Here is a 21,121-nt window from a genome sequence, read left to right on the forward strand (position 1 = left end):
AAAACAAGTCTATGACAGACTTGGCCAATATGTTCTTATGTCAATGATTTCCCCCTTTGGAAGAACATCATATCATCACTGTCCGTCTGATCTTATTCCTTATAGCTTATTTGCCTTTACACACACACACACACACACACACACACACACACACACACAAGTACACTTATAGTATCTACTCGGAAGAAACGACCTGTCTTCTTGCAGCTCTACTTCTGTCCTAGGCTACAGTAGCAGAAACCCACAGACTCTCTTTGCCAATATAAAGCAAATAAAACCCTCTCCCAACCTGTTGTTCTTACTATTTTTTTTAAATTTTTTTAAAGATTTAATTTTTTATTTAACAGATTACAAGGAGGTGGAGAGGCAGTCAGAGAGAGGGAAAGGAGGAAGCAGGCTCCCCACTGAGCAGAGAGCCCCATGTGGGGCTCGATCCCAGGACTCTGGGATCATGACCTGAGCCAAAGGCAGAGGCTTAACTCACTGAGCCACCCAGGTGCCCCGACGTCCTTACTATTCTTTATGATAACGTGGAGAGCCCTTTCCCTTACAGTCACTACGTAACCAGAAGTGGAGCTGCTTACTTTCATCAGGCACAGTGGGAAGGACACATTCACTTAGGGGGCTTCGGAACAAAGGGTCACCGATCCTTTCTCAACTGAAGGAACACCTAAGGAAAGAGGTCAAGGATCATCGCCCAGTCATAGACATGTATACTTTCTATATTCTCCTGCAGTGGCAAAGAGAAAGAAACTCAAGGAGAAAAATGTATTGTTACATTTTTTGGTGCGTGGCCCAAACTTATGAATATTAGGTGTTCCAGAAATTTGTGTGCAGGTCTGTTGTTTAGAACTCAGAACTCATTATTGACTATGGAAATAATATTAGACTTGGCTAAGTTTAGGTAATTTAGGTAAACCGAAAATGATATAGCTGAAATGCTAATTATTACCTTGTACTTTACTTGCTCTTAAAATTGGATTCTTGATTCTTTAGTGTCTAAAGCCCGGCATTTGGATGCCTGGGTGGCTCAGTGGGTTAAGCACCTGCCTTCAGCTCGGCTCCTGGTCCCAGGGTCCTGGGATCAAGTCCTGCATCGGGCTCCCTGCTCAGTGTGGAGTCTAATTCTGCCTCTGCCCCTGCCTCTACTCTTTCTTTCAATCTCTCTCAAATAAATAAATAAAATCTTAAAAAAATTAAAGCCCTTGGGGCACCTGGGTGGCTCAGTGGGTTAAGCCTCTGTCTTTGGCTCAGGTCATGATCCCAGGGTCCTGGGATCGAGCCCCACATTGGGCTCTCTGCTCAGCAGGAAACCTGCTTCCCCTCTCTCTGTGCCTGCCTTTCTGCCTACTTCTGCCTACTTGTGATTTCTCTCTCTGTCAAATAAATAAATTTTTTTAAAAAGTAAGAAAAAAATTAAAGCCCTGGGCCCCTGAGTGGCTCAGTTGGTTAGGCGACTGCCTTCGGCTCGGGTCATGTTCCTGGGGTCCTCAGATCGAGTCTCACATTGGGCTCCTTGCTCAGCGGGGAGTCTGCTTCTCCCTCTGACCCTCTCCCCTCTCATGCTCTCTCTCTCAAGTAAATAAATAGAATCTTTAAAAAAAAAATAAAAATTTTAAAAAATGTTAAAAAAAGTGAAAGCTCTGAATTCATTTCCTTTCTGAATGCTAACTCCCCTGAACTTCTCTAAAGATCGATATTTTCTGGAACCTTCAATTTCTCTCATTCTGCAGGAGGGAGAGAGAAACCATGGAGTCCCGCAGGTGAACGACAGGTGTGGGCTCCAGGTGTGGAAAGGTGCAGGTGTACTAGATGCCACCAAAGGAAGGGTGGTAAGATAGATTGGAGAGTAGTGAGTTCGCTGTACTTAGTAACTCCCCTGGGAAAGGAGAGCATCTGGGGAGGACGGCTAGGGAAGGAAAAAAATGCGTGGCTTCAATGTTTGATAATAGGTATTATTATTGGCTATTTGATGCCTGTGTATAAAATATTTATTAACTATTTTTTCTTGCCTGCAAGAGTTGAGTTGCTTTGTTCCCCTCAATTCGCCTGCACTAGATTAATAATGAGTTTCACAGCATTCCCCATTTGTTCAGCTGAATCCCTGAACTTACCTCCCTGGGCTGAGGCATTGTGGCGGCACAGGAGGCCCGACAGTTAACGGGAAGGTGGGCTCTGGCCTCTAACTGCATGGCTGTGTTGTGTAGTCACAACGTGCCTTCGTGGAGATCCTGCAGACATGTTTTTAGTACATGATTTCATCCCCTTTTCTGACTTGAGGATTCAGAACGACTTTACATTCTCAGCAAACAGATGGACAGCAAGGTTGAAACAGGATCTCGTACCGAAATAGTCCTTGAGTCATCCACTTGGACTGTTCCCTCTTCCAGGAAACTTGCCTCTTCTTGCAGGAGGCCAGTGCTGAGAATTCATGTTGGACTCTCTTCCCAATGTATGTTTTCTTTTTTTTTTTTTTTAAAGATTTTATTTATTTATTTGACAGACAGAGATCACAAGTAGGCAGAGAGGCAGGCAGAGAGAGAGGGGGAAGCAGGCTCCCCACTGAGCAGAGAGTCCCATGTGGGGCTCGATCCCAGGACCCTGAGATCATGACCTGAGCCGAAGGCAGAGGCTTAACCCACTGAGCCACCCAGGCGCCCCCAATGTATGTTTTCTATTCTTCTTGGTTAGGGTTGGGCTTCTGCTGAGATAAGGAAAATTGTCTAATTTGTTTTGGCAAAACACCTGGCCTTTTGCCCTAAGGAGATGTTTAAAAATAGAATTAAAATGTTTTACATCAACCTTCTATTTTTGGCCTCCTTCCAAAAACGTTCCTGATGTGCGAACAAGGGGAGATTAATTTCACCTGTAAGTTTACTCCGGGAGGTAGGCGTGCCCTAGCAGACTGTCGCTCGGCCTGGGTCTTGGGCTCTAGTTCCTGTTGTGCCAGTCACCGGCTGTTTAAGCGAGAGAAAGTCTGTTCATTCTTCAGTGCCCAGGTTCCTCATCTGCAAGAGGGAATGACAAAACCAGCCGAAAGCGTGTGGCGAGCCGTCAACGAGATCGTGCATGTGAGAGTGTCAGATGTAGTAACACTGCTAGAATAACAGGTTCCTATTTGTTTTCAGAGGTTGGAAAGATCCTTCCTCTGTAACAAACTAGTTTATAATGAGCATGGTCTCATTCACTTAGAGATTTGTTGGTTCCAAGCCAAGAGTCCCGTACTCAAGCCCTTTTACTTGGTGCTTGCAGGAAAGGGGTAATAGTTTTCACTCCTTGGTCATTAGAGCCTCATTTGAATTTTTGAATGCGGCATAAAATAAAGCCCCATGTTATTCAGGGCACGGCACGGTACAGACCTCAGCGCCTGCCTCCTGCTTGTTTGGAACATTTATTGTTATGTTTTCGGATGAGAGGCAGAAGTTGATATGATTATCAAAGGAACATCTTGAGCTGGCTGAACTGTTGAACGGAAACAATTAGCCTGAACTGGGCAGGCAGCCACTCAAATTGACCCTGTTCTTTGGAGCTCTGATTCCTGCCTCCCCATGTCCAGCTTGGGCAGCCAAAGGTAGGGCCCACCACCTCCGTGTTGTCCCAGGCCCCCCCTGCAGGAGTCTGTGTAACAAGGAAAGGTTGCAAAGATGGGAAATTTTGTGTTTGCTTGTTTTGCTTCTCAGAATTTAAGTAACAGCATCAGACTCTGGGGGACTCTGGAAAGTTCTGTCTCTGTTGGTCAAAGAGGATACGATTTTGGATCCGTGAGGAGGAGTGCTTCAGCCTAGACGGGCCCATTTGGTCATAAGAATGGAAGACAGGGGGACTCTTGTGTGGCTCAGTCAGTTAAACGTCTGCCTTTGGCTCAGGTCATAATCCCAGAGTCCTGCAACAAAGTCCTGCATTGGGCTCTCTGCTCTGTGGGGTGTCTGCTTCTCCCTCTGCTTCTCACCCCATTGATGCTCTCTAAGTAAATAAAGTCTTCAAAAAATAAAATAAAGAAAATAATAAAATCCGAAGCAACATAATATTTAAAAAAAAAAAAAAAAGAAAGAAAGAAAGGAAAACAAGTGCTTGACAAGAACCCCATACTGGACCAGTAGGATGGTCAAGGAGACTTACCTCAAAATTTCTGTCATTTGTCTTGATTGGTTCTCTCCCCCTTTACACAGGGAGCGGAAGGAGCCTTCCTTCCCCGCTCTGTCCTCGGTTTGCTGTGTTAATGTCTCCCGCAGCTGCACTGTTTATCTTCAGGAACCAACACTTATCAGGGCAGTCATAAAAGCTCCTTTTGGTCTTCAGATAAAATGTGGAAGTTTTCACATATTACTAATGAGCCTCATTGGAATTAAGAAAGCACTGGATATGAATAATAATGAGGGATAAAGTTAGAGGTGACTTTCTATGAGGGTTGTCTGCTTTTAGTACAGCCTGAAAAAGTTTATAAATGAGTAGTTTGAAAGTTTTTTGGTTTTTTTTTTTTTTTAATGGCATGCCTGGGCTGGTGAAATTTTTTTCTGCCATCAGCAAAGCTTATCTGCTACGCATCTCTCTCTGCTCTCACCCTTCCTTTTCCCCAGCGTCCCACACTTTGTGGCCCAGACTCTTCCCTGTTCTGTAGGGCGAGGCTGGCAAAGCTGCTCCCTGGGACCACGGGGCACCGCACTGCCTGGTAGACATGGCTGACTTTTCCCACGCCATGCAAAGCGTTCTGTTCTATACATTGTTGCACTGCCAGCACCTCCTGATGAACCTGGTCTTAGCTTAATACATGTTTGCTGAAGGAGTGCCTTCATTCTGGGTAAGAGCATTCTACTAAAGATGGAAAACTGGAGGAGGCCATCCGTCCAGCCTGATGGGGGAGGAGGGAAGGGCAAGTGGAGAGGGTGTGTCACCGTAAGTGTCGTTTTGGGGCAGGAGGAGTGGCTCATCAGGGGAAGAAGGAGGGTCAGAATGGCATGGGCAGGTGGAGAACCAGGGGAATTTGTGAAGGGGAAATCGTTTTGTATGGTTGTCACGTACATGCAAAGGGAGAAGGGGGCAGAAGATGGATCTGGAAAGGTAGGCAGGTTATATGGTACTTTGAATTCTGTGCCGCATAAAAAAATCATTTAGGGGGCGCCTGGGTGGCTCAGTGTGTTAAAGCCTCTGCCTTCGGCTCAGGTCGTGATCTCAGGGTCCTGGGATCGAGCCCTGCATTGGGCTCTCTGCTCAGCCTGTCTCTTTGCCTACTTGTGATCTCCGTCTATCAAATAAATAAATAAAATCTTAAAAAAAAATAGTTTAGGTGGCATTGTATCTCATAGGTCATTTGATTTGATGAGTCATTATTTAACTAATTTTTTATAGCAATTGTTTCACAATAAATAGGTGGGTCTATGGGTCCATGTTCGAAACAAAAATTTGCTGGGCTCACAATCTAAGATCTTGGAAGTTTTAGGGGATTCTACATGACTTAGAGGTGAAAACATAGGAGTCATAATGTAACCCCAAATGGCCTATATCATGAGACAGCTCTCTAGCCCAATCTGTATTTAAATGAGCCTTTTCTAATGTATCAGCTACTAAACATTTATAAATGTTATTGAACTTAGATATTTTCCTATAATGACTGCTTCTATAAAGAGATGAAGTAACATATACAAAAGACTCAGTACCAAGTACTCTGCCTGACACACAATGGGTGCTCAACAGTATAATCTGTTTCTTCCTGCAACTGGCCAGACCTGAGGAAGCTTCCACTTTATGAACGTTTCGGAGAAATTGTTAAAAAAAAAAAATCACAAAAACAAAAACACCAAAACCCACGACACCCTGTCTCCAAGTGTATATTTGTTGAAATATCCGCTAATTCTTTGGTAGGAGTTTGGAATTTCCTTGGTGATTTTAAACAAGACTTCCTCTATTAAATGTGCTCATTGTGTAAGTCTGAGATCACCAGGGCTGATCTGATGTGAACACAGAGTCTTCAAAGCCTTGGTGGGACTACCTGTTTAATAGTTGCTTACATTTAAAAAATATTTCTGGCCCCTGGCACCTCAGGGTTCAGTGAATCATGCTGAGACACTGATTCTCGACAGGCAAGAATATGTTTTTCTCCTGGATTTGTAGGTGGGCAGCAGGTTAACTGATATCTACTGGTACCTGTGAATGCCGAGGAGGAATTCAGATGCCAGGTTGGAAAATGAAAACTTGCACTACGTGTTTGCTGGGTACCATCCAGAAGTATTGCACGCTCTTTGGTTTGTTTTGATTAAATTCCAAGGTGATACAATCATCCGGCTGTTAAAAATAATTAATTGTCTTGTTCCTACTCAGAAGTGTAATGATTATGGATTTGCAAGTCCAAATGCTTTTGCAGTGGGACACTGGAACATAACTGTTGTTACTGGGACTGAGCCTTTAGGTGAGCATGGCAGATCACCAGGTCACATCACCAAGACACCTTTCAGGGACCATTTATTTGTCTGGAGATGTGAGATTTTTCCAAACCACAATTACTAGAAGTAATAGAATGATTAAGCCACTTGGACAAAACAAAGCAAAACCGTCCCAAATATAAAAAGTTGAGATTTTGAAGATCACACTTCCTAATTACATGTTTCAATTCAATTGGAAATCAATAATAAAAATTTGACCTCCCAAAATACCATTTGAAACTAAAAAGTACTCTCCCAGATAAACTTTTGATCAAAGAGTAAATTGAAAAGATGGTACCTTCTTTATTATTATTATTATTATTTAAAAGTTTTTAAGGTTGTAAAGGTTGTATTTATTCATTTAACAGAGAGGGAGAGCACAAGCAGGGAGAGCAGCAGGCAGAGTAGGAGGGAGAAGCAGGCTCCCTGCTGAGCCGGGAGCCCGATGCGGGACTCGATCCCAGGATCCTAGGACCAGGACCTGAGCCGAAGGCAGCCGCTTAACTGAGCCACCCACGTACTCCCAAAATGGTACATTCTTTGGAAAGCAGTAAAAATTATACTTTGTACTCCTATTTTTAGGGCATAGTATATATCCAAAACTTTATGCCAAGAAAAACTTAAAACAGTAAATATATATATACACATATTACATATATAATATATATCTTTTATTCATGAAGAAAAGATTAGCAGAATATCTACTTCCCTCAGAAAAGAAAAAAAAAGGTTCTGATAAGGTTGAAAGTTAGAATTAATGAAATAGGAAGAAAAAAGCAGAAAGACTAAATAAGACAAAAAAGTGGGAACAGTAAAAAATTTTAAGTTAGGATTGAGGAAACAGACGCAACCATAAAAGCAAGGGAGTCCAAAAGAATGATAAGAAATATACATGAGGGACGCCTGGGTGGCTCAGTTGGTTAAGCAGCTGCCTTTGGCTCAGGTCATGATCCCAGTGTCCTGGGATCGAGTTCCGTATCGGGCTCCTTGCTCAGCAGGGAGCCTGCTTCTCCCTCTGCCTCTGCCTGTCATTCTGTCTGCCTATGCTCGCTCTCTCTCTCTCTCTGATAAATAAATAAAATCTTAAAAAAATTAAAAAAAAAAGAAATATACATGAAAACTGTGCAGAAGTCTATAGAAACACATTTGAAAATATGGAAGAAAGAAAAAACATAAATGACCAGTATCGACTCATCCAGAAGGTTCAAAAAGATCAGCAGAAGTCTCTGTTTTTGCCTGTTGTGGCATTGGTTCTGGACTCACGATTTTTTTAAAAACTATTTTATTTATATATTTGACAGACAGAAATCACAAGTAGGCAGAGAGGCAGGCAGAGAGAGAGGAGGAAGCAGGCTCCCTGCTGAGCAGAGAGCCCGATGTGGGGCTCGATCCCAGGAGCCTGGGACCATGACCTGAGCCGAAGTCAGAGGCTTTAACCTACTGAGCCACTCAGGTGCCCCTGGACTCATCATTTTGGCAGGCACTGAAATAAGATGGGATAGTAATCCTCTACCTTATTATACCAGGTTGTGCAGTGGTCTCTAATGGTGTGTGTGATGTTTGTGTTGTGAAGAATGTTTTTACTTTTAACACATGCTTAGACATAACCCTGTATCCCCCCAACCCCCAAGTTCTCTCCAAGTGCAAGTTAGTTTACATCCTCTTTTAAAGGACAGCATGTAATTCGCTGGCTCATAAAATGAAACTTGTTCCTACATTGGTGGCTGAGGATCACTAATCTGTCCCAGGACTGCTGGTGGGAGAAGTACTCAGTGCTCCTAGGCCTGCCTGAAGGTATACCAGATGGTTGTACCATCCCCTCTTCACCCGCCTCTGTGGCCTACAGAAAGCATGAAACTGCCAGGCTAACTTCAGTGCAAAGTGTGGGAATCTGAGTGTTCTAGGTGCAGTGGTTTTGTCATTTTTGTGTGGTGTAAATTGATAACCAAATAACTGTAAAATTTACTTTGAGGGATAACTGGATGGTTCAGTGGGTTAAGCCTCTGCCTTCGGCTCAGATCATGATCTCAGGGTCCTGGGATCGAGCCCCACATCAGGCTTTCTGCTCAGCGGGAAGTCTGCTTCCCCCTCTCCCTCTGCCTGCCTCTCTGCCTACTTGTGATTTCTCTTTCTCTGTTCAATAGGTAAAATCTTTAAAAAAAAAAATGAAATTTACTTTGAAATAGTTCCCTTTTGCAGAAAATGAGCTAAAGAGTTGAAAAGTTTCATGAAAAATTGAATTTCTGAATTCTGAATTTCTGAATTTCTGTCTCTTAAGAAAGATGATAATGAGGGGCACCCAGGTGGCTCAGGCAGTTAAGGGTCTGCCTTCAGCTCAGGTCATGATCTCAGGGTTCTGGGATCGAGCCCCACATCAGGCTCTCTGCTTGGTGGGGAGCCTGCTTCCCTTTCTCTCTCTGCCTGCCTCTATGCCTACTTGTGATCTCTCTCTCTGTGTCAAATAAATACATAAAATCTCTTAAAAAAAAAAAAGTGAAGTCATCGCTATTGATCTGTTGGCTCCATTAGCGGAAGATGAGTTAACACACAGATTATACTAGTTTCATATAAATGTTACCAGATGCTTCGAAAAGAAAATCAATTACATTTTTTACTTGAATGGTGTAATTATTTTCATAAAATTCAGAAAAGCTTTTAGAAAAACCATTCTGCAGAAGTTTAAATATTTAATATTACTGTGAATTCCATTATAAATTTTTTTTAAAAGTTTACCATAAAAAAAAAATATATATTTTTAAGAAAGGGGTAGAGGGGCAGAGAGAGAGGGAGAATCTTAAGCAGACTCCATGCCTAGCATGGAGCCCGTCGTGAGGCTCAATCCCATGACCCCGAGATCATGACCTGAGCTGAAATAAAGAGTTTCTTAGCCGACTGAGCTATCCAGGTGTCCCTGAAGTTTATATTTTTAACAGCTGTACTGAGGTAAAATTTATGTACCAGAAGTTTTACCCATTTTAAGTGCACTGTTGGAAGACTTTCAGAAAACTTGTGCAATTGTACAAACATCATGCCGTTCAGTTTTAGAACACGTCTCGTCCCCGTCGGGGAAGCTGCCTGGCACTCTCTGGATTCAACCCCCACATTCAGATCCAGCCCATGGCAGGTGCTGAAAATGATTTCTTTTTCAGTGAGAACACAAATAAGGACTTTGGTGGGGCACAATGTCCAAGTATACACAATGGAATTACTAGGATAAGAAATCCATGAAACAAAATCTTAAAAAAAAAAAAAAAAGGACTGGGGGTGCCTGGGTGGCTCAGTCGGTTAAGCGTCTGCCTTCGGCTCAGGTCATGATCCCAGGGTCCTGGGATCGAGCCCTGCATTGGGCTCCCTGCTCAGTGGGAAGCCTGCTGCTCCCTCTCCCACTCCCCCTACTTGTGTTCCCGCTCTTGCTCTGTCTCTCTGTCAAATAAATAAATAAAATATTTTTTTTTTTTTTAAAAAAAGGACTGATCTTACTGGGGCACCTGGGTGGCTCAGTCGGTTAAGTGTCTGCCTTCAGCTCAGGTCATGATCTCTGGGTCCTGGGATTGAGCCCCATATGGGGCTCCCCACTCAGAAGGCAGTACTTTTCCCTTTGCCCCTCCTCCATGCTCGTGTTTTCTCCCCCTTTCTCTCAAAATAAATAAAGTCTTTTAAAAAAAAATCCATGGAACAGAAATGTGCATATATAACAGCATAGAGAAGTCATTATTTCTTTCAAACAAACTACAATGAAAGTAGAATTAACAGCCAAATTTCACAAATACTCTTCTACATACACTGAGTTGGTGAACTACAACATTTTTGTGTTGCAGCTGATGTGGAGTATGAAAAGTTTTTTTGGCATCCAGCACGTGTTTTCTGTCCTTGCTGGTTATCCTCAATCAGATTTTACAAATATTTTGAGTCTTTGAAGAACTGCTTTGTAAATCAGTGCTGATCGATAATATGGATTTTTTTTTCTTTTGCAAAAGAGTCCTCTAAATTGTATTTTGTTTGAGATCAATTAGAAATTTTTAATTGAAGTATTAATGAACGGAGCAAGCAAAAAAAAAATTCAGGTTTTGAAGTTTTGTAAATTGCAGTTATGGAAAACAAACCTCGCAAACAGGAAGGTGCTAGAATTTATCCTTGTAAGGTAGGAACTGAGCAATGTAAGTGAAAAGATTGCAAAAATGGTATACAGGGTTTAATTTTGAAATTTTATAGTTGCACTTAGAATATCTGGAATTGAGGGAAGATTCTTTTGATAGAACTACTATTTTTAGTAGGATACACTTGTGTTTTCCTCAAGAATTCAAAATAGATTAAATTTGAGAAGGTCTGTGATTTCAAGGGATTTAACTTTGATGAAACAGTAAAAGGAATCATAACTAGAATTCATTTTATGAAAAATTTTGTGTAACTATTTCTCCAAGAAAGATATTAAAAACAAAAAAAATACAGTATCTTTTAGAATACTTTGGCTTAAATATTTACAGGTCTCAGTATAAAATACAAATTAAGAATACACTCCATGCAGTAGAATTTTCTTTGAGCTTACCAGGTATTTGGGCAGTGAAGAGAAAGTATATCTCAATTAAAAATATTATGGTCTATAGAAAAGAGTCTATTGAAGGGTTCAATAATTTCCAAATGTATTAACATGAAAAATACCTTTGAAGAACAGTCCAGGAATTTTTATAAAAAATAAAAAATAAGATTATATTGAAAATATAACATCTTTCATAAAAATAGCAATGATTCAGTATTAGTGCCAAACTGATTAAGTACTTGAATATGCACCAAGAATAATTTCTCTTGCCATATTTTAGTTTTTGTTTTTTTATTTATTATTATTATTATTTTTTAAGATTTTAGTTATTCATTTGACAGAGAGAGAGACAAGGAGAGAGGGAACACAAGCCAGGGGAGAGGGAGAAGGAGAAGCAGGCTTCCCACTGAGCAGGGAGCCCAATGCGGGGCTCGATCCCAGGACCCTGGGATCATGACCCGAGCCAAAGGCAGAGGCTTAACGACTGAGCCACGCAGTTGCTCCTAACTTGCCATATTTTTAATATTAAAATAAACCATATAAAGAACTTTAAAAATTGTTTTAATGAATGCAAACATGTTGTTTTATTTATTTAAAGGTTTACTTCTGAAAATTTCTGAATTGAACCTGTCAGTCCACCAATATATTTGTCCACAAACCAACTATTTTGTCAACCACTATATATTTTATTTTATTTATTATTATTATTATTATTCGATTTTTTAATTTATTCATTTGACAGGTAGAGATCACAAGTAGGCAGAGAGGCAGACAGAGAGAGAGGAGGAAGCAGGCTCCCGGCCGAGCAGAGAGCCGGACGTGGGGCTCGATGCCAGGACCCTGGGCTGAAGGCAGAGGCCTTAACCCACTGAGCCACCCAGGCAGCCCCCCCAACTTTTTTTTTTTTTTTTTTTTTTTTTGTCAACCACTATATATTTTAAAAGTGACTTGATTTTAATTGTTTATTAACATCTTCTTTCAGTCTCAGGGTGTCCTGGTTTGAATGAGAAATTTTATGGTCATTCTGTCTTTAAGAGCCAGATAATTAGGGGTGCCTGGCTGGCTCATTCAGTTAAGTGTCTGCTCTGGTCATGATCCCAGGGTCCTGGGATAGAGCCCTATGTGGTTGTGGTCAGGCTCCCTGCCCAGCAGGGAGTCTGCTTCTCCCTCTGTCTCTTCCCCTGCTGGCCCTCTCTCCCTCTCTCTTTCTCGCATGTGCGCAGGCGCATTCTCTCTCAAACACATAAAATCTTTAAAAAAAAAAAAAAGTCAGATAATTACACTGTTATTTAAATGTTTCCAGATCACTGGGAAGGATAAGTACCTCCCCAATTCACTTTATGAAACCAGCATTCCTTTAATATTAGTATAAGACAATACAATATGGTCAAGAACAGATTATTGCAGGATATAAATTTGGTTCAATATGAGAAAATCCAGCCACCAAATCCATTATATCAAAAATTCAAAAGAAAAGTAACATGATCATATTATTAGCTGCTGAGAAAACATTTAGTAGAGTTCAGTACTACTCTTAATAAAACTCTTAAGGAGGAATAGAAGGAAACTATTTAGACATAATAAAGACTATTTGTGAAAAACTAACAACAGGTTTACTTTGTATGGTGAAATACTAAAAACAGTTAAATAAGGATCTAGATGAGAATATATATGACCAGCATTTTTATTTATCATTATCTTTGATCTTATAGGAAATGCAACAAGACATTGGAAGAGATTAAAAAAATTTTTTTTCTTGTTGCTGAGATGACTGTGTATACACCCCCAAATATGAGACTAAATTAGAAACAGAACAGCCACTCTAGTAGAATGAATAAACTATTCGGGGAGATGGCTGGGTGTGAGATAAATGTAGAAATTGGAAGCTTTTTTCTAAGCATAAGTTCTAAGAAATGGCAGAATTATTCCCTTAAATAAAAAAACCATAAAATATACATAATATATAAATTTCCCACAGTTCAAAAACAGAATATACATGGGTTTTTAAAAAATTGCATAAAATGATCATAACATTTTATATTGATGAATATTCTATTGAAGATTAGTATGAGATATAGGAATATTATAAAGCCACTATAATCAAAATAGTATTGGCCTAGCAACCGACAAATAGACCCTTGGAACAGAGTAGATTCAGAAATAGATCATTCAGGTCTTTGGGAAACCCTCAATCAAGACTGGAAACCCTAGATTAATATCTAAAATTTATAAAGAACTCTTTAAGTCATCACCAAAAAAAGCAAGGTCCAATTAAAAAAATGGGCAGAGGACCTGAATAGACATTTTTCCAAAGAAGACATATATATGACCAACAGACACTTGGAAAGATTCTCAACATCACTCAGCATCACAGAAATGCAAATCAAAGCCATAATGAGATCATCACTTCACACTAGGCAGAATAGCTAGTGTCAAAAAGACAAGAAAGTACAAGTGTTGGTGAAGATGTGGAGAAAGGGGAACCCTTGTGCACTGTTGTTGGGACTGTGAATTGGTATAGCTGTTATGGAAAATAGTACAGAGGTTCCTCAAACAATGAAAAATAGAACATAGAGCACCATGGCTGGGAGATGTCCTGGAGACAGCTTGCCCGGATTAAGTTTCCAGGAATTCCACATTTGGAAATTTATCTGAAGCAAATAAAAACATTAACCAAAAAGATTTGCACCTCTATGTTTATTGCAGCATTATTTACAAGAGCCAAGATATGGAAGCAACCTGAGCGTCCATCGGTAGATGAATGGAGAAAAGTAGAGGTGGGAGAAATACAATGGAATATTACTCAGCCGTGAAAAAGAACATGATCTTCCCATTTCCAACAACATGGCTATCTAGAGAGCATAATGCTAAGTGAAATAAGTCAGACAGTGAAAGGCATCAGTTTTTTGTTTTTGTTTTTTTTTTGGAAAAAGCATTTGTAAAACATATTTCAGGCAAAGTGTTAATAGCTATAATTTAAAAAGAGCTCTTACAAATGGGCAGAAAAAATATAAATTATTCTAAAGCAAAATGGACAAAGAATATGAATAGTTAATTCACAGATCTGAGATAAGCAGGGAGTGTGTGCACATGTTTCAATGATAACAGAGAAAAATGCTTACAAGACACCACAGGCTGTTAACTTGAGCACACGGTGAGTGACAGGCTGATGTGGGAAGTGAAAAACAAGCTATGACACACTCCTCACAGACCACCGAGAAGATAGAAATAATTTGAGTGCTCCCTAGGTGCCATAGTTGAGGAATAAAGAGATATCTGAGTGAGAAGAGGAGGGAGAGAAAGACTGACGCATCTGAACAGAGAGGACTCTGGGCAGTAAATTATTTTCTTCACTACTGGCCTTACAAGATTGTTAATTACTTGCAACTAGTGGCACTGTGATTTCTGCGAGATAAGTGCAGTTAAGTGGGTCAGGTACAATCTGGAAAAGGGCCCTTTGCAAAGACATGTCACGTAATCGTAGTTCTTGCTTCAACTGATAATTCCTATATTTCCCAATCTAGAGGCCTCTCCAGAGGCCAAAGGGAATGAGAAAGATCCACTTAAGGAACACTGATCTGTAAGAAGGATCTCTCAGATTCCCTTGGGTTGGCCACTGTTGCACAGGGTCGGTGGCTTCTGCTACAGTTGTTAATATGTAGCAAAGTCCTTGCAGAAACTCTGCCCGAGTTCCATACCTGGGCATGTGCTGAGGAAGGTCTGGAGGACTTGAGGGGAAAGGTGAGGGTGTGGAAAGGAAACAGGCTTCACAAGTGAAAGGGAGACCTTTCTGTTGCATTATACAGAAGAGGATCCCTCCCTTTCGCGGTACCTGCATTTCCCAATCCAGCTTCCGTCTAGCTGTGGCTTCCACGCCTTAATTTGGTTTCTTTGATCTGTTGCAGATGATAGATTGTATTTGTATTTGTTAGTTCTATCTGGCGTCTGGTTTCACTGGGGACGTTATGATTCACTCTTTTGTAAGAAGAGGAAAGAGGGTCACCGACTGGCACAGTGTCTGGGATGATGATGTATGGCAGCATTGTTTGGGGACTTTTTTTAATCGATTGTCTGATATGCAGGAATTTAGAGGAGAAGTTAATATTCGTAGGAGGATTAATGCAATCTTTGCAAATAAAAAGATTCTGAAGACTATTTCATTGGACTTTCTAGTGGAGAACCTTTCTTTTCAGAAGAAGATTTTATTTATTTATTTGAGAGAGAGAACATGAGTGGGGGTCGGAGGTGTGGGGGGAGGGAGAAGCAGGCCCCCGATGAGTGGGGAGCCCGACATGGGGCTCAATCCCAGGACCCTGAAATCATGACCTGAGCTGAAGGTAGACACTTAGCTGATTGAGCCATCCAGGGACTCTTTTAGTGGAGAATCTGAAGCAGGCCTAATGCAGTCATTTTCCCTGCACTTAAGTGATGGACAAGAATGCTGAGTCCCATTTTCTGCTCGGCCCATAATCCCAGCTTGCTAGTGGTGTTATATGTGGGAGAGTCAGAGTCTTGAACACCTGAACCCTTTGGAGCGTTGCTCTCTGGCTAAGCTCTCCATCATGCGTCACGATGGGTTCTCCTGTGGCAGCTTGAGATTATTCTGGTCAAGTTTTTCTTGTTGGGGCTCAGCTGGTTTTGACTTGCTCTGGGAGATGCTCTTGTATGGTTGAAATTGAACCAAATGACATGTCTCCAGCCTTTGAAAACTTCTGTTAACAAGTCAGAGGTAATTGGATGACTGTCCTATCATTCCGAGCATATCTCCAGAATAGTTTCTCTCACATTACTTTGGTAATGCTCTCCCCCCCCACCCCAAGGATTTTATTTATTTATTTGACAGAGAGAGATCACAAGTAGGCAGAGAGGCAGAGAGAGAGGAAGCAGGCTCCCTGCCAAGCAGAGAGCCTGATGCGGGGCTCGATCCCAGGACCCTGAGATCATGACCTGAGCCGAAGGCAGAGGCTTAACCCACTGAGCCACCCAGGTGCCTCTATTTTGGTAATGTTCTTAAGTCTTATTTTTATTGTGTCTAACTCTTAGTTCTGTGCTTAATACCCTCAGTAAGAGTTGCCTGGATGTAAACACGGGCCTCATTAGATGTACCAGGAAAATGCAAATGAAGCTATAGCTGTTTGGAAAGGAGAAATGGCAATTAGCAGTGGCAGAACACTGCGACCTTTGCCTCACATCTTTTCCTGTGGACAGAATTGCACTTTATTGCAGAAGCTGATTTCCCAATACTTGTGTTCTTTCATCTGATGTTTGAAACTGAGCAAACCTTTTTTCTTTAATTTAGGTTTTAGTGCAGGATGTAATTAAAATGTCATGTCTAAGGTATGTGTTACTAATTTGCCTACTGAGGCATATTAGAAGAGCAATTTCAACTGCCTAAGAATGAATCTTGATTTAAAAAAAAATTTTTTTTTATTTATTTAATTGAGAGAGAGAGAGTGAGCAAGAGAACACAAGTAGGGGGAGGGGCGAAGGGAAAGGGAGAAGCAGACTCTGCACAGGGAACCCGAAGCTGGACTCCATTCTGGGACTCCAGGGTCATGACCTGAGCCAAAGGCAGACACTTAACTAACTGAGCCACCCAGGAGCCCCTTGATTTTTCTTTATATTAAAGAGAACAGTTTTGAAAAGAAGAAATTCCTCTTGATTCTCTTCTTATGTAGGACCTCTGCATTTTATAACGTATCTGTTATATACTACATATAATGTCGTATATATTATTATGTTGCATTTTACACATACATGTTGAGAAAACTAGTAACTCTATTTCTATATTTACTTTTGGCCTCCTATGTAGGGAAAACTTTGAGTATGCTTTGGACTTACTTTGGCTTTGCTTTTATATGACTTTAGGTAGATCACAAGTTAATAGAATTCCCGTTTCAGTGTGGATTGCTTACTGTTCATGTAGGATGGTCTATAATTCAGATTAGGGAATGATTCTCTGTTATGAATATCAAAATGACTACAGTCTCAGGTGGACAGTTTGTAATATCACATCTGTTATTGCTCAGGAAAAATATTGTTACAGATTGTAGTTGGCTGGATTTTACATCTCAGTCTGTGATCTCAACTGTTACATTTATTTTTACAGACTAAAAGAAGCGGTTCCTTCTTAGGTTTATTTGAGGACTCCTCTTTTACCTGCCCTTTAAATACTGGGGTTCCTTTGGGTTCTCTTTTCTTTCTTTCTTTTTGTTCTTTAAGTAGGCTCCACACCCAGCATGGAATTCAATGCAGGGCTTGAACTCACGGCCTCAAGATCAAGACCTGTGCTGAGATCAAGAGTCAGATGCTTAACTGACTGGGCCACCCAGGTTCCCCTGGGTTCTTTTTTCTGATTCCCGTCTTTTCACTTCCTATTTCCCTTCCTTAGATGAATAGCAGTGAGCAAGTTCTTACTGTGTATCAGGGCAGGGCCGTGCTGTACAGCTGAGCAGTTCGTGTACTGCACAATTCCAGGAGATGACATTCACTGACCCACCCCAAAGACTTGGGTAGTGTCATCAGGCACTGTGCTACCTACTTTACGAACTACTTGTTTACCCTCACAACAATCCATGAGATGAATATCATCATTCCTATTTCATAGATGAGAAAATGGAGCTTTGGGTCTGTTAAAACTTGTTTAAGGTTACACAGTAATGACCTGACAAGAAAGTTTGTACAGGTCCAAAAGCTTTGCTTCTCTCTACAGCATGCTATCTTTCCTGGGTGATCTCAGCTATTGGTGAGCTCATCCATGACCACCACTTAAATGATGCTAATTCCTGAAAGCCTCGCCACTTCAGATCTCTCTGTTGATGGCCTTTGAGACAAGTCTTCCAGTATGTTCCAGGGGCCCCTCAGATTCTAAAGGATTCAAACTGAATCACTGCTTTCTGTATGACTGCTCCTCTTCCATTCCCACTCGTAGTTTGTGGCACCAGCAGCCTGGGCTCCTCTCTCTCCCTCACCCCCCACATCCGATAGGATACCAGGTTCCATTCCCTTCTGTTTCTCAGATCTCTCTCCGTTTGCCCCCTTCCTTTCTAGGCCAGTTATCAGCACATGGGTTCAGGCTCTCATTCTTGGGTTCTGAATGCATCTCCTCTGGCTGACTTAAGACAGACACCACGTAGTGCGTGTATTGGTGGTTGCCTCTGACTCACTCACCTGGGTCCACCCTTCCCACGGGGCTGCCTGACGACTCAGCTTCAAGTTACTTTCTCCGGAAAGCCTTTCTTTTTCACCAGCCCCTTTCCTTTAGCTAAATTGCTCTTCTCTGTGCTCCCCTAGACTGTCATGGGTATCACTTCACTCACCATCGCACCCTGATTATTGATTTTCTTGTCTGACTCCTTCCCTGGACTACAAGCTCTTTGGGGACAGGAACCACATGCAATTTTCTTTGTCTTTCTAGCATCTAACAGCTTCTCTGGGAGAGCAGTAAATGCTCAAGAGGCACCTGGGTGGCTCAGTTGGTTAAACGTCTGCCTTTGACTCAGGTCATGATCTCAGGGTTCTGGGATTGAGCCCCGCATCGGGCTCCCTGCTCAGTGGGGATTCCGCTGCTTCCTCTTGCTCTGGCCCCCACGCAACCCTCTGCTCTTGCTCTCTCTCTGCATCAAATCTGTAGTTTGCTCTGGGTAGCATGGACATTCTAACATTGTTCATTCTTCCAGTCTGTGAGCATAGAACGTCTTTCCATTCCTTGAGCCTTCAAGTTTCTTTTGTTAGTATCTTATGTTTCCAGTGTACAGAGCTTTTGCTTCCTTGGTTAAATTTATTCCGGGGTATTTTATTCCAGATCTGAAAGAGTTGTCCACATACTACTATAGTGTTCTATGTGTTTACTTAGTCCTATTAAAATGTAAATGCAATTTCTATTAATTCATGTAGTGAAAATAATCAATGCTGTTGTGATTTAGTTATACAATTTTTTCCTTTCTCCCTGCTGTTTCCAACAGCAGGCAGCATGATCATTGCTTAATATATGTTTTCACAGCAGCAGCTTCTTCCCTTATCCTGTTGACAGAAGATTATAACTTAATTGCATGATCATTTAAAATGTGGATTCTGCATTGAACTTTGGTCTAAGGGCCCAAAGTTTTGTATTGACAGTAATGAATTAGCTAACCTCTTAAAATGTGCTTTCTTTATCTTTCCTGATTCCTGTCCGCCAACAGTGGCCGTTACATTAAGAAAATGCCTCAAGGTTGATTCTCTTACTTATTTTTATTTATTTATTTTATATTCTAAAAGATTTTGTTTATTTGAGAGAGAGAGTGAGAGACCAGGAGCTGGGTGAAGTGCTGAGGGAGAAGGAGACTCCCTGCTTGACCCTAGAGGCTTAACAGACTGAGCCACCCAGGTGCCACAAGGTTGATTATCTTAGAATCTAAGCTACTGCTAAATTTGAAGCTAGATTCCTTGGGGGGGAGGGTGGTTATTAACATGTACCTTTTCACCTAACACCATTCAGGTCTCATTCCAGTTCTGCCCCTATCTGGTTCCAGCCAACCACTTAAATCTCCCCGGACACCACGTTCCTTGTCTTTAAAATTAGGCATTGGGACTGAACTAGCTAGAACAACTTTTCAGTCTCAAATGCCCTCTGATTCTATTACTTTGGGTCCCTCCCTACTGTGCCTTCTCTGTCTTATTTTCCTTGCCTGCCTCTGCCCCCTCATCCGCCCCCAACCAAGGCACTGTTCCAGGCCTGTCCTACCATATACACACTGTGTTCTTCAAGCACTTGGCTTTGACCTGGAGGTTTTCTTGAACATGGAGGGTTGAGAAGCAGCAGAGTTGCGCTGTCTGGAATGGTGCCCACTGCCCCTAGTTCACTGGCCTGCTCAGATCCCCTCCATAAAGGACGACTGAGCCCTTTCCTTTCAGGACGCACATCCTTGACTGCTTTTGCAAAAGTCGAGCGACCTGGCATAGGAAGATTCCTATGTCAGAGCAGTGCCCTTTCTAAATCGCAGCGGATCAACAGATTTGGGGCTGTGAGTGGGACCTGGAAAGGGGGTGTGCAGCCGGTGGGGGGAGTGAGTCAATTTTATTATAGTTTTTAACCATCACACAAATGCAGTGTCCTAGCTTTTGGAGTGCGGAGGCATATGACTACGTGTCCTACTACAGCTTCTAGATTACTGTGTGACCTTTTCTTTAACTGACTGCGAGGTTACAGTGGGCTCCCATATACACTGGTTGAGGAAGCGCTTCGAGCAACACCGTCGTGTCATCAGGGTGTGCAGGCGACCGAGGACCGTCCGGCTTTGGTTTGGTCAGGAGACGCGAAGGGACGAGTCAGGTTCGAGGTGTTTCAGAGGAGACGCGCCCGGGAAGCGTTGGTCCGAGCGCAGGCCGGGGTCCTCAGGCGCGCAGCAGGGAGGAAGGGTGTCCCCGCGGGACACGTGCGCGCCAGCACGAAGCCGGCAAGGCCGAGGGGGGGCCGTGTCCCGGTCCGGGCGCGAGGAAGGACACCCAGGCCAGCCGCGGGACACCCCGCCCCGGAGGCCGTCCCCGCGGGGCGAGAGGGAGGCGTTCCGGAGCGGGGCGGCGAGCGCCCCGGGGCCGGCGTGCGGGCGCGCGGCCGCCCGGGCTCCGACGGGGTTAAAAGCCCATCACCTGCCGCTGGAGCGCGACCCAGATGGGAAGTAGGAAGTGCCGCGCCCGAGCTTCCTGTACACAGAGACGCGCGGCGCCCGGCGCGCCCGCTGGCGAGCTGCGCCCCACGCTCCGCGGGGCTCGGGGCGACGCGGCCGCTCGCCGGGCCGCGGGCGGGTGTCGGGCCTCCTCCCCCTCCCGCCCTCCTCCCCTCCTGCCCTGCCCCCGCCGCCGTCCTGCGGAGCGCCGAGCGGCCGGCAGCAGAGCGCGCCCGACCCGGGACGGAATGACACGGCTCCGCCTCCCCGGGGCGCGCGGCGGCCGCTGCTGAGAAGCCGGCGGCGCCGGGACCCGCGGGCTGTCCTGCCAGGTAGGGGTCGCGAGCCTTCCACGCGGGGCGCGCAGGGCCGGGCGGGCGGGGTGCCGGACTGGGACAAAAGTGGGGGACGGGGGAGCGGGAGGGGGAGCACGAGAGACTCGGATTGCCCGGGTCGGAGCTGTATTTCCTGCCTCCGGGGCTTAAGCCGCGCGGCGTGGAGCTCGTTCTGAACGCCTTCAA

At 43.2% G+C, this 21,121-nt stretch overlaps 1 protein-coding gene across 2 annotated transcripts in view; it reads left to right on the plus strand.

Annotated features, from left to right (window-relative positions):
• Positions 1 to 20,525: 20,525 nt before the first annotated feature.
• Positions 20,526 to 21,121, plus strand: part of RNF144B (ring finger protein 144B) — a 78,461-nt gene continuing 77,865 nt past the window's right edge. Inside the window, exon 1 of one of the 2 annotated variants that reach the window (XM_059399524.1) lies at positions 20,526 to 20,932. The gene's annotated coding sequence lies outside the window, so the exon portion shown is untranslated. The remainder of the gene's footprint in view (positions 20,933 to 21,121) is intronic. The other variant, XM_059399521.1, reaches the window with a different exon arrangement.

The sequence above is a fragment of the Mustela nigripes genome, chromosome 5, assembly GCF_022355385.1.
Source record: "Mustela nigripes isolate SB6536 chromosome 5, MUSNIG.SB6536, whole genome shotgun sequence".
Taxonomy (NCBI): domain Eukaryota; kingdom Metazoa; phylum Chordata; class Mammalia; order Carnivora; family Mustelidae; genus Mustela; species Mustela nigripes.